Source organism: Mobula birostris, chromosome 7 (genome assembly GCF_030028105.1).
Source record: "Mobula birostris isolate sMobBir1 chromosome 7, sMobBir1.hap1, whole genome shotgun sequence".
NCBI lineage: Eukaryota > Metazoa > Chordata > Chondrichthyes > Myliobatiformes > Myliobatidae > Mobula > Mobula birostris.
Genome location: NC_092376.1, coordinates 96,674,920 through 96,690,352, shown reverse-complemented (window position 1 = coordinate 96,690,352; position 15,433 = coordinate 96,674,920).

Here is a 15,433-nt window from a genome sequence, read left to right as displayed (position 1 = left end):
CTGTTCTGGATCTCTATTCCAATGGACAGTGCTGTTCAGGATCTCTATTCCAATGCAAACTGCTGTTCAGGATCTCTATTCCAATGCAAGCTGCTCTTCGGAATTTCTATTCCTATGCACACTGTTGCACAAGAACTATATTCAAATGGACACTGCTGTTCAGGATCTCTATTCCAATGGACACCGCTGTTCAGGATCTCCTATCCAATGCACACTGCTGTTCAGAATCTCTATTCCAAAGCGAGCTGTTGGCCCAGATCTGTATTCCAAAGGACGCCTCTGATTAGGATCTCTAATCCAATGGAAACTGCTGTTCAGGATCTCTATGCCAATGTACACTGCAGTTCAGGTTCTGTATTCCAATGCACACTGCTGTTCTGGACCTCTATTCCAATGGACACTGCTGTTGAGGATCTCTATGCCAATGGACACTGCTGTTTAGGGTCAGTATTCCAATGTATACTGCTGTTCAGGATCTCAATTCCATTGGACACTGATGATCAGGATCTCTATTCCAATTTACACTGCTGTTCTGTATCTCTATTCCAATGTACACTGCTGTTGAGGATCTCTATGCCAATGGACACTGCTGTTCAGGTTTTATATTCGTATGTACACTGTTGTTCAGGATCTCTATTCCAATGGACACTGCTGTTCAGGATCACTATTCCAATGGACACTGATGTTCAGGATCTCTATTCCAATGGACACCGCTGTTCAGGATCTCCATTCCAATGCACACTGCTGTTCAGAATCTCTATTCCAAAGCGAGCTGTTGGCCCAGATCTGTATTCCAAAAGACGCCTCTGATTAGGATCTCTAATCCAATGGAAACTGCTGTACAGGATCTCTATGCCAATGTACACTGCAGTTCAGGTTCTGTATTCCAATGCACACTGCTGTTCCGGACCTCTATTCCAATGGACACTGCTGTTGAGGATCTCTATGCCAAAGGACACTGCTGTTTAGAATCAGTATTCCAATGTATACTGCTGTTCAGGATCTCAATTCCATTGGACACTGCTGATCAGGATCTCTATTCCAATTTACACTGCTGTTCCGTATCTCTATTCCAATGTACACTGCTGTTGAGGATCTCTATGCCAATGGACACTGCTGTTCAGGTTCTGTATTCGAATGCACACTGCTGTTCTGGATCTCTATTCCAATGGACAGTGCTGTTCAGGATCTCTATTCCAATGCAAACTGCTGTTCAGGATCTCTATTCCAATGCAAGCTGCTCTTCGGAATTTCTATTCCTATGCACACTGTTGCACAAGAACTATATTCAAATGGACACTGCTGTTCAGGATCTCTATTCCAATGGACACCGCTGTTCAGGATCTCCTTTCCAATGCACACTGCTGTTCAGAATCTCTATTCCAAAGCGAGCTGTTGGCCCAGATCTGTATTCCAAAGGACGCCTCTGATTAGGATCTCTAATACAATGGAAACTGCTGTTCAGGATCTCTATGCCAATGTACACTGCAGTTCAGGTTCTGTATTCCAATGCACACTGCTGTTCTGGACCTCTATTCCAATGGACACTGCTGTTGAGGATCTCTATGCCAATGGACACTGCTGTTTAGGATCAGTATTCCAATGTATACTGCTGTTCAGGATCTCAATTCCATTGGACACTGATGATCAGGATCTCTATTCCAATTTACACTGCTGTTCTGTATCTCTATTCCAATGTACACTGCTGTTGAGGATCTCTATGCCAATGGACACTGCTGTTCAGGTTTTATATTCGTATGTACACTGTTGTTCAGGATCTCTATTCCAATGGACACTGCTGTTCAGGATCACTATTCCAATGGACACTGATGTTCAGGATCTCTATTCCAATGGACACCGCTGCTCAGGATCTCCATTCCAATGCAGACTGCTGTTCAGAATCTCTATTCCAAAGCGTGCTGTTGGTCCAGATCTGTATTCCAAAGGAAGCTGCTGATTAGGATCTCTAATCCAATGGACACTGCTGTTCAGGATCTCTATTCCAATGGACTCTGCTGTTCAGGTTCTGTATTCAAATGCACACTGCTGTTCTGGACCTCTATGCCAATGGACACTGCTGTTGAGGATCTCTATGCCAATAGACACTGCTGTAAAGGTTCTGTATTCCAATGCAGACTGCGGTTCAGGAACTCTATTCCAATGGACAGTGCTGTTCAGGATCGCTTTTGCAATGAACACTGCAGTTCAACAGCTGTATTGCAAAGCACACTGCTGTTCAAGTTCTCTATTCCAAAGGACACCGCTGTTCAGGATCTCTATTCCAATGCAAACTGCTGTTTAGGATCTCTATTCCAATGGACACTGCTGTTTAGGATCAGTATTCCAATGTATACTGCAGTTCAGGATCTCAATTCCAATGGACACTCTTGTTCAGGATCTCTATTCCAATGTAAACTGCTGATCAGGATCTCATTTCCAATGCACACTGCTGTTCAAGATCTCTATTCCAATGTAAACTGCTGTTGAGGATCTCATTTCCAATGCTCACTGATGCTCAGGATCTCAATTCCAATGGACTCTGCTGTTTAGGATCAGTATTCCAATGTATACTGCTGTTCAGGAACTCAATTCCAATGGACACTGCTGTTCTGGATCTCTATTCCATTGCACATTGCTGTTGAGGATCTGTATTCTAATAGTCACTGCTGCTCAGGATCTCTATTCCTATTGACGCTGCTGCTCAGGAGCTCTACTCTAATGGACATTGCTATTCAGGATCTCTACTCCAATGGACATTGCTGATCAGGAACTCTATTCCACTAGACACTGCTGTTCTGGATATGTATTCCAATGCACACTGCGGTTCAGGATCTCTATTCCAATGCACACTGTTGTTCAGGATCTCAGTTCCAATACAAACTGCTGTTCAGGAACTCTATTCCAATAGACACTTCTGTTCTGGATCTCTATTCCAATGGACACCGCTGTTCAGGATCTCTATTCCAATGCAAACTGCTGTTCAGGATCTCTATTCCAAAGGACACTGCTGTTTAGGATCAGTATTCCAATGTATACTGCTGTTCAGGATCTCAATTCCAATTGACACTGCTGCACAGGAGCTCTACTCTAATGGACATTGCTCTTCAGGATCTCTATTCCAATGGAATCTGCTGTTCATGATCTCAATTCCAATGGATATTGCTGCTCAGGATCTCCATTCCAAAGCACACTGCTGTTCCAGATCTATATTCCAAATGACGCTGATGATTTTGATCTCTAATCCAATGTACACTGTTGTACAGGATCTCTATTCCAATGAACATTGCTGTTCTGGATCTCTGTCCCAATGGACAGTGCTGTTCAGGATCGCTTTTGCAATGAACACTGCAGTTCAAGAGCTGTATTGCAAAGCACACTGCTGTTCAAGTTCTCTATTCCAATGGACACCGCTGTTCAGGATCTCTATTCCAAAGCGGCCTGCTGATCCAGATCTGTATTCCAAGGGACGCTGCTGATTAGGATCTCAAATCCAAAGGACACTGCTGTTCAGGATCTGTATTCCAATGCACACTGCTATTCTGGATCTCTATTCCAATACTCTCTTTTGTTCAGGATCTTTATTCCAGTGGACATTACCGTTCTGGATCTCTATTCCAATGGACACCGCTGTTTAAGATCAGTATTCCAATGTTTACTGCTGTTCAGGATCTCAATTCCAATGGACACTGCTATTCAAGATCTCTATTCCAATGTAAGCTGCAGTTCAGGATCTCATTTCCAATGCACACTGTTGTTCAGGATCTCTAATCCAATGGACACTGCTGTTTAGGATCAGTATTCAAATGTGTACTGCTGTTCAGCATCTCAAATCCAATGGACACTGCTGCTCTGGATCTCTATTCCAATGGCCACTGCTGTTGAGGATCTCTGTGCCAATAAAAACTGCTGTTCAGGTTCTGTATTCCAATGCACACTGCTGTTCTGGATCTCTATTCCATTTGACAGTGCTGTTCAGGATCACTTTTGCAATGAACACTGCAGTTCAAGAGCTGTATTGCAAAGCACACTGCTGTTCAAGTTCTCTATTCCAATGGACACTGCTGTTCAGGATCTCTATTCCCTTGCACACTGCTGTTCAGGATCTCTATTTCTATTGACGCTGCTGCTCAGGAGCTCTACTCTAATGGACATTGCTATTCAGGATCTCTACTCCAATGGACATTGCTGATCAGGAACTCTATTCCACTAGACACTGCTGTTCTGGATATGTATTCCAATGCACACTGCGGTTCAGGATCTCTATTCCAATGCACACTGTTGTTCAGGATCTCAGTTCCAATACAAACTGCTGTTCAGGAACTCTATTCCAATAGACACTTCTGTTCTGGATCTCTATTCCAATGGACAGTGCTGTTCAGGATCACTTTTGCAATGAACACTGCAGTTCAAGAGTTGTATTGCAAAGCACACTGCTGTTCAAGTTCTCTATTCCAATGGACACCGCTGTTCAGGATCTCTATTCCAATGCAAACTGCTGTTCAGGATCTCTATTCCAAAGGACACTGCTGTTTAGGATCAGTATTACAATGTATACTGCTGTTCAGGATCTCAATTCCAATTGACACTGCTGTGCAGGAGCTCTACTCTAATGGACATTGCTGTTCAGGATCTCTATTCCAATGGAATCTGCTGTTCATGATCTGAATGCCAATGGATATTGCTGTTCAGGATCTCCATTCCAAAGCACACTGCTGTTCCAGATCTATATTCCAAATGACGCTGATGATTTTTATCTCTAATCGAATGTACACTGTTGTACAGGATCTCTATTCCAATGAACATTGCTGTTCTGGATCTCTGTCCCAATGAACAGTGCTGTTCAGGATCGCTTCTGCAATGAACACTGCAGTTCAAGAGCTGTATTGCAAAGCACACTGCTGTTCAAGTTCTCTATTCCAATGGACACCGCTGTTCAGGATCTCTATTCCAAAGCGGCCAGCTGATCCAGATCTGTATTCCAAGGGACGCTGCTGATTAGGATCTCAAATCCAAAGGACACTGCTGTTCAGGTTCTGTATTCCACTGCACACTGCTGTTCTGGATCTCTATTCCAATACACTCTTTTGTTCAGGATCTTTTTTCCAGTGGACATTGCCGTTCTGGATCTCTCTTCCAATGGACACCGCTGTTCACGATCTCTATTCCAATGCAAACTGCTGTTCAGGATCTCTATTCCATTGGACACTGCTGTTTAAGATCATTATTCCAATGTTTACTGCTGTTCAGGATCTCAATTCCAATGGACATTGCTGTTCAAGATCTCTATTCCAATGTAAGCTGCAAGTTCAGGATCTCATTTCCAATGCACACTGTCGTTCAGGATCTCTAATCCAATGGACACTGCTGTTTAGGATCAGTATTCCAATGTGTACTGCTGTTCAGCATCTCAAATCCAATGGACACTGCTGCTCTGGATCTCTATTCCAATTGACAGTGCTGTTCAGGATCACTTTTGCAATGAATACTGCAGTTCAAGAGCTGTATTGCAAAGCACACTGCTGTTCAAGTTCTCTATTCCAATGGACACCGCAGATCAGGATCTCTATTCCAATGCAAACTGTTATTCAGGGTCTCTATTCCAATGGACACTGCTGTTTAGGAATAGTATTCCAATGTATACTGCTGTTCAGGATCTCAATTCCCATAGACACTGCAGTTCAGGATCTCTATTCCAATGGACACTGCTGTTCAGGATCTCCATTCCAATGCACACTGCTGTTCAGAATCTCTATTCCAAAGTGTGCTGTTGGCCCAGATCTGTATTCCAAAGGACGCCTCTGATTAGGATCTCTAATCCAATGGAAACTGCTGTTCAGGATCTCTATGCGAATGTACACTGCAGTTCAGGTTCTATATTCCAACGCACACTGCTGATCAGGATCTCTATTCCAATGTACACTGCTGTTCCGTATCTCTATTCCAATGTGCACTGCTGTTGAGGATCTCTATGCCAATGGACACTGCTGTTCAGGTTCTATATTCGAATGCACACTGCTGTTCTGGATCTCTATTCCAATGGACAGTGCTGTTCAGGATCTCTATTCCAATGCAAACTGCTGTTCAGGTTCTGTATTCCAATGCACACTGCTGTTCTGGACCTCTATTCCAATGGACACTGCTGTTGAGGATCTCTATGCCAATAGACACTGCTGTACAGGTTCTGTATTCCAATGCAAGACTGTGGTTCTGGATCTCTATTCAAATGGACAGTGCTGTTCAGGATCGCTTTTGCAATGAACACTGCAGTTCAACAGCTGTATTGCAAAGCACACTGCTGTTCAAGTTCTCTATTCCAATGGACACCGCTGTTCAGGATCTCTTTTCCCTTGCACACTGCTGTTCAGGATCTCTATTCCAAAGCGCGCTGCTGGTCCAGATCTGTATTCCAAAGGACGCTGCTGATTAGGATCTCTACTCCAATGGACACTGCTGTTCAAGTTCTCTATTCCGATGGACACCGCTGTTCAGGATCTCTAATCCAATGCAAACTGCTGTTCAGGATCTCTATTCCAATGGACACTGCTGCTTAGGATCAGTATTCCAATGTATACTGCAGTTCAGGATCTCAATTCCAATGGACACTCTTGTTCAGGATCTCTATTCCAATGTAAACTGCAGTTCAAGATCTCTATTCCATTGGACACTGCTGTTTAAGATCAGTATTCCAATGTTTACTGCTGTTCAGGATCTCAATTCCAATGGACACTGCTGTTCAAGATCTCTATTCCAATGTAAGCTGCAGTTCAGGATCTCATTTCCAATGCACACTGTTTTTCAGGATCTCTAATCCAATGGACACTGCTGTTTAGGATCAGTATTCCAATGTGTACTGCTGTTCAGCATCTCAAATCCAATGGACACTCTTGTTCAGGATCTCTATTCCAATGTAAACTGCTTTCGAGGATCTCATTTCCAATGCTCACTGATGCTCAGGATCTCAATTCCAATGGACTCTGCTGTTTAGGATCAGTATTCCAATGTATATTGCTGTTCAGGAACTCAATTCCAATGGACACTGCTGTTCTGGATATGTATTCCAATGCACACTGCGGTTCAGGATCTCTATTCCAATGCACACTGTTGTTCAGGATCTCAGTTCCAATACAAACTGCTGTTCAGGAACTCTATTCCAATAGACACTTCTGTTCTGGATCACTATTCCAATTGACAGTGCTGTTCAGGATCACTTTTGCAATGAATACTGCAGTTCAAGAGCTGAATTGCAAAGCACACTGCTGTTCAAGTTCTCTATTCCAATGGACACCGCAGATCAGGATCTCTATTCCAATGCAAACTGTTATTCAGGGTCTCTATTCCAATGGACACTGCTGTTTAGGAATAGTATTGCAATGTATACTGCTGTTCAGGACCTCAATTCCCATAGACACTGCTGTTCAGGATCTCTATTCCAAAGTGCGCTGCTGGTCCGGATCTGTATTCCAAAGGACGCTGCTGATTTGGATCTCTATTCCAAAGGACGCTGCTGATTAGGATCTCTAATCCAATGGACACTGATGTTCAGGATCTCTATTCCAATGCAAGCTGCTCTTCGGAATCTCTATTCCTATGCACACTGTTGCACAGGAACTATATTCAAATGGACACTGCTGTTCAGGATCTCTATTCCAATGGACACCGCTGTTCAGGATCTCCATTCCAATGCACACTGCTGTTCAGAATCTCTATTCCAAAGCGTGCTGTTGGCCCAGATCTGTATTCCAAAGGACGCCTCTGATTAGGATCTCTAATCCAATGGAAACTGCTGTTCAGGATCTCTATGCCAATGGACACTGCAGTTCAGGTTCTGTATTCCAACGCACACTGCTGTTCTGGACCTCTATTCCAATGGACACTGCTGTTGAGGATCTCTATGCCAATGGACACTGCTGTTTAAGATCAGTATTCCAATGTATACTGCTGTTCAGGATCTCAATTCCATTGGACACTGCTGATCAGGATCTCTATTCCAATATAAACTGCTGTTCCATATCTCTATTCCAATGTACACTGCTGTTGAGGATCTCTATGCCAATGGACACTGCTGTTCAGGTTTTATATTCGAATGCACACTGCTGTTCTGGATCTCTATTCCAATGGACAGTGCTGTTCAGGATCTCTATTCCAATGCAAACTGCTGTTCAGGTTCTGTATTCCAATGCACACTGCTGTTCTGGACCTCTATTCCAATGGACACTGCTGTTCAGGATCTCTATGCCAATAGACACTGCTGTACAGGTTCTGTATTCCAATGCAGACTGCGGTTCTGGATCTATATTCAAATGGACAGTGCTGTTCAGGATCGCTTTTGCAATGAACACTGCAGTTCAACAGCTGTATTGCAAAGCACACTGCTGTTCAAGTTCTCTATTCCAATGGACACCGCTGTTCAGGATCTCTATTCCAAAGCGCGCTACTGTTCAGGATCTCTATTCCAAAGCGCACTGCTGGTCCAGATCTGTATTCCAAAGGACGCTGCTGATTAGGATCTCTACTCCAATGGACACTGCTCTTCAATTTCTCTATTCCAATGGACACCGCTGTTCAGGATCTCTAATCCAATGCAAACTGCTGTTCAGGATCTCTATTCCAATGGACACTGCTGCTTAGGATCAGTATTCCAATGTATACTGCTGTTCAGGACCTCAATTCCCATAGACACTGCTGTTCAGGATCTCTATTCCAAAGTGCGCTGCTGGTCCGGATCTGTATTCCAAAGGACGCTGCTGATTAGGATCTCTATTCCAAAGGATGCTGCTGATTAGGATCTCTAATCCAATGGACACTGATGTTCAGGAGCTCTATTCCAATGCAAGCTGCTCTTCGGAATCTCTATTCCTATGCACACTGTTGCACAGGAACTATATTCAAATGGACACTGCTGTTCAGGACCTCTATTCCAATGGACACTGCTGTTCAGGATCTCCATTCCAATGCACACTGCTGTTCAGAATCTCTATTCCAAAGCGTGCTGTTGGCCCAGATCTGTATTCCAAAGGACGCCTCTGATTAGGATCTCTAATCCAATGGAAACTGCTGTTCAGGATCTCTATGCCAATGGACACTGCAGTTCAGGTTCTGTATTCCAACGCACACTGCTGTTCTGGACCTCTATTCCAATGGACACTGCTGTTGAGGATCTCTATGCCAATGGACACTGCTGTTTAAGATCAGTATTCCAATGTATACTGCTGTTCAGGATCTCAATTCCATTGGACACTGCTGATCAGGATCTCTATTCCAATATAAACTGCTGTTCCGTATCTCTATTCCAATGTACACTGCTGTTGAGGATCTCTATGCCAATGGACACTGCTGTTCAGGTTTTATATTCGAATGCACACTGCTGTTCTGGATCTCTATTCCAATGGACAGTGCTGTTCAGGATCTCTATTCCAATGCAAACTGCTGTTCAGGTTCTGTATTCCAATGCACACTGCTGTTCTGGACCTCTATTCCAATGGACACTGCTGTTCAGGATCTCTATGCCAATAGACACTGCTGTACAGGTTCTGTATTCCAATGGACAGTGCTGTTCAGGATCGCTTTTGCAATGAACACTGCAGTTCAAGAGCTGTATTGCAAAGCACACTACTGTTCAAGTTCTCTATTCCAATGGACACCGCTGTTCAGGATCTCTAATCCAATGCAAACTGCTGTTCAGGATCTCTATTCCAATGGACACTGCTGCTTAGGATCAGTATTCCAATGTATACTTCAGTTCAGGATCTCAATTCCAATGGACACTCTTGTTCAGGATCTCTATTCCAATGTAAACTGCTGTTGAGGATCTCATTTCCAATGCTCACTGATGCTCAGGATCTCAATTCCAATGGACTCTGCTGTTTAGGATCAGTATTCCAATGTATATTGCTGTTCAGGAACTCAATTCCAATGGACACTGCTGTTCTGGATCTCTATTCCATTGCGCATTGCTGTTGAGGATCTGTATTCTAATGGTCACTGCTGCTCAGGATCTCTATTTCTATTGACGCTGCTGCTCAGCAGCTCTACTCTAATGGACATTGCTATTCAGGATCTCTACTCCAATGGACATTGCTGATCAGGAACTCTATTCCACTAGACACTGCTGTTCTGGATATATATTCCAATGCACACTGCGGTTCAGGATCTCTATTCCAATGCACACTGTTGTTCAGGATCTCAGTTCCAATACAAACTGCTGTTCATGAACTCTATTCCAATAGACACTTCTGTTCTGGATCTCTATTCCAATGGACAGTGCTGTTCATGATCGCTTTTGCAATGAAAACTGCAGTTCAAGAGCTGTATTGCAAAGCACACTGCTGTTCAAGTTCTCTATTCCAATGGACACCGCTGTTCAGGATCTCTATTCCAATGCAAACTGCTGTTCAGGATCTCTATTCCAAAGGACGCTGCTGTTTAGGATTAGTATTCCAATGTATACTGCTGTTCAGGATCTCAATTCCAATTGACACTGCTGCACAGGAGCTCTACTCTAATGGACATTGCTGTTCAGGATCTCTATTCCAATGGAATCTGCTGTTCATGATCTCAATTCCAATGGATATTGCTGCTCAGGATCTCCATTCCAAAGCACACTGCTGTTCCAGATCTATATTCCAAATGAAGAAGATGATTTTGATCTCTAATCCAATGTACACTGTTGTACAGGATCTCTATTCCAATGAACATTGCTGTTCTGGATCTCTTTCCCAATGGACAGTGCTGTTCAGGATCGCTTTTGCAATGAACACTGCAGTTCAAGAGCTGCATTGCAAAGCACACTGCTGTTCAAGTTCTCTATTCCAATGGACACCGCTGTTCAGGATCTCTATTCCAAAGCGGCCTGCTGATCCAGATCTGTATTCCAAGGGACGCTGCTGATTAGGATCTCAAATCCAAAGGACACTGCTGTTCAGGTTCTGTATTCCAATGCACACTGCTGTTCTGGATCTCTATTCCAATACACTCTTTATTTCCGGATCTTTATTCCAGTGGGCATTGCCGTTCTGGATCTCTCTTCCAATGGACACCGCTGTTCAGTATCTCTATTCCAATGCAAACTGCTGTTCAGGATCTCTAATCCAATGGACACTGCTGTTTAGGATCAGTATTCCAATGTGTACTGCTGTTCAGCATCTCAAATCCAATGGACACTGCAGCTCTGGATCTCTATTCCAGTGGCCACTGCTGTTGAGGATCCCTGTGCCAATAAAAACTGCTGTTCAGGTTCTGTATTCCAATGCACACTGCTGTTCTGGATCTCTATTCCAATTGACAGTGCTCTTCAGGATCACTTTTGCAATGAATACTGCAGTTCAAGTGCTGTATTGCAAAGCACACTGCTGTTCAAGTTCTCTATTCCAATGGACACCACAGATCAGGATCTCTATTCCAATGCAAACTGTTATTCAGGGTCTCTATTCCAAAGGACACTGCTGTTTAGGATCAGTATTACAATGTATACTGCTGTTCAGGATCTCAATTCCAATTGACACTGCTGTACAGGAGCTCTACTCTAATGGACATTGCTGTTCAGGATCTCTATTCCAATGGAATCTGCTGTTCATGATCTGAATGCCAATGGATATTGCTGTTCAGGATCTCCATTCCAAAGCACACTGCTGTTCCAGATCTATATTCCAAATGACGCTGATGATTTTGATCTCTAATCGAATGTACACTGTTGTACAGGATCTCTATTCCAATGAACATTGCTGTTCTGGATCTCTGTCCCAATGGACAGTGCTGTTCAGGATCGCTTTTGCAATGAACACTGCAGTTCAAGAGCTCTATTGCAAAGCACACTGCTGTTCAAGTTCTCTATTCCAATGGACACCGCTGTTCAGGATCTCTATTCCAAAGCGGCCAGCTGATCCAGATCTGTATTCCAAGGGAGGCTGCTGATTAGGATCTCAAATCCAAAGGACACTGCTGTTCAGGTTCTGTATTCCACTGCTCACTGCTGTTCTGGATCTCTATTCCAATACACTCTTTTGTTCAGGATCTTTTTTCCAGTGGACATTGCCGTTCTGGATCTCTCTTCCAATGGACACCGCTGTTCACGATCTCTATTCCAATGCAAACTGCTGTTCAGGATCTCTATTCCATTGGACACTGCTGTTTAAGATCATTATTCCAATGTTTACTGCTGTTCAGGATCTAAATTCCAATGGACATTGCTGTTCAAGATCTCTATTCCAATGTAAGCTGCAAGTTCAGGATCTCATTTCCAATGCACACTGTCGTTCAGGATCTCTAATCCAATGGACACTGCTGTTTAGGATCAGTATTCCAATGTGTACTGCTGTTCAGCATCTCAAATCCAATGGACACTGCTGCTCTGGATCTCTATTCCAATTGACAGTGCTGTTCAGGATCACTTTTGCAATGAATACTGCAGTTCAAGAGCTGTATTGCAAAGCACACTGCTGTTCAAGTTCTCTATTCCAATGGACACCGCAGATCAGGATCTCTATTCCAATGCAAACTGTTATTCAGGGTCTCTATTCCAATGGACACTCTTGTTCAGGATCTCTATTCCAATGTAAACTGCAGTTCAAGATCTCTATTCCATTGGACACTGCTGTTTAAGATCAGTATTCCAATGTTTACTGCTGTTCAGGATCTCAATTCCAATGGACATTGCTGTTCAAGATCTCTATTCCAATGTAAGCTGCAAGTTCAGGATCTCATTTCCAATGCACACTGTCGTTCAGGATCTCTAATCCAATGGACACTGCTGTTTAGGATCAGTATTCCAATGTGTACTGCTGTTCAGCATCTCAAATCCAATGGACACTGCTGCTCTGGATCTCCATTCCAATTGACAGTGCTGTTCAGGATCACTTTTGCAATGAATACTGCAGTTCAAGAGCTGTATTGCAAAGCACACTGCTGTTCAAGTTCTCTATTCCAATGGACACCGCAGATCAGGATCTCTATTCCAATGCAAACTGTTATTCAGGGTCTCTATTCCAATGGACACTGCTGTTTAGGAATAGTATTACAATGTATACTGCTGTTCAGGATCTCAATTCCCATAGACACTGCAGTTCAGGATCTCTATTCCAATGGACACTGCTGTTCAGGATCTCCATTCCAATGCACACTGCTGTTCAGAATCTCTATTCCAAAGTGTGCTGTTGGCCCAGATCTGTATTCCAAAGGACGCCTCTGATTAGGATCTCTAATCCAATGGAAACTGCTGTTCAGGATCTCTATGCGAATGTACACTGCAGTTCAGGTTCTATATTCCAACGCACACTGCTGATCAGGATCTCTATTCCAATGTACACTGCTGTTCCGTATCTCTATTCCAATGTGCACTGCTGTTGAGGATCTCTATGCCAATGGACACTGCTGTTCAGGTTCTATATTCGAATGCACACTGCTGTTCTGGATCTCTATTCCAATGGACAGTGCTGTTCAGGATCTCTATTCCAATGCAAACTGCTGTTCAGGTTCTGTATTCCAATGCACACTGCTGTTCTGGACCTCTATTCCAATGGACACTGCTGTTGAGGATCTCTATGCCAATAGACACTGCTGTACAGGTTCTGTATTCCAATGCAAGACTGTGGTTCTGGATCTCTATTCAAATGGACAGTGCTGTTCAGGATCGCTTTTGCAATGAACACTGCAGTTCAACAGCTGTATTGCAAAGCACACTGCTGTTCAAGTTCTCTATTCCAATGGACACCGCTGTTCAGGATCTCTTTTCCCTTGCACACTGCTGTTCAGGATCTCTATTCCAAAGCGCGCTGCTGGTCCAGATCTGTATTCCAAAGGACGCTGCTGATTAGGATCTCTACTCCAATGGACACTGCTGTTCAAGTTCTCTATTCCGATGGACACCGCTGTTCAGGATCTCTAATCCAATGCAAACTGCTGTTCAGGATCTCTATTCCAATGGACACTGCTGCTTAGGATCAGTATTCCAATGTATACTGCAGTTCAGGATCTCAATTCCAATGGACACTCTTGTTCAGGATCTCTATTCCAATGTAAACTGCAGTTCAAGATCTCTATTCCATTGGACACTGCTGTTTAAGATCAGTATTCCAATGTTTACTGCTGTTCAGGATCTCAATTCCAATGGACACTGCTGTTCAAGATCTCTATTCCAATGTAAGCTGCAGTTCAGGATCTCATTTCCAATGCACACTGTTTTTCAGGATCTCTAATCCAATGGACACTGCTGTTTAGGATCAGTATTCCAATGTGTACTGCTGTTCAGCATCTCAAATCCAATGGACACTCTTGTTCAGGATCTCTATTCCAATGTAAACTGCTTTTGAGGATCTCATTTCCAATGCTCACTGATGCTCAGGATCTCAATTCCAATGGACTCTGCTGTTTAGGATCAGTATTCCAATGTATATTGCTGTTCAGGAACTCAATTCCAATGGACACTGCTGTTCTGGATATGTATTCCAATGCACACTGCGGTTCAGGATCTCTATTCCAATGCACACTGTTGTTCAGGATCTCAGTTCCAATACAAACTGCTGTTCAGGAACTCTATTCCAATAGACACTTCTGTTCTGGATCACTATGCCAATTGACAGTGCTGTTCAGGATCACTTTTGCAATGAATACTGCAGTTCAAGAGCTGAATTGCAAAGCACACTGCTGTTCAAGTTCTCTATTCCAATGGACACCGCAGATCAGGATCTCTATTCCAATGCAAACTGTTATTCAGGGTCTCTATTCCAATGGACACTGCTGTTTAGGAATAGTATTGCAATGTATACTGCTGTTCAGGACCTCAATTCCCATAGACACTGCTGTTCAGGATCTCTATTCCAAAGTGCGCTGCTGGTCCGGATCTGTATTCCAAAGGACGCTGCTGATTTGGATCTCTATTCCAAAGGACGCTGCTGATTAGGATCTCTAATCCAATGGACACTGATGTTCAGGATCTCTATTCCAATGCAAGCTGCTCTTCGGAATCTCTATTCCTATGCACACTGTTGCACAGGAACTATATTCAAATGGACACTGCTGTTCAGGATCTCTATTCCAATGGACACCGCTGTTCAGGATCTCCATTCCAATGCACACTGCTGTTCAGAATCTCTATTCCAAAGCGTGCTGTTGGCCCAGATCTGTATTCCAAAGGACGCCTCTGATTAGGATCTCTAATCCAATGGAAACTGCTGTTCAGGATCTCTATGCCAATGGACACTGCAGTTCAGGTTCTGTATTCCAACGCACACTGCTGTTCTGGACCTCTATTCCAATGGACACTGCTGTTGAGGATCTCTATGCCAATGGACACTGCTGTTTAAGATCAGTATTCCAATGTATACTGCTGTTCAGGATCTCAATTCCATTGGACACTGCTGATCAGGATCTCTATTCCAATATAAACTGCTGTTCCATATCTCTATTCCAATGTACACTGCTGTTGAGGATCTCTATGCCA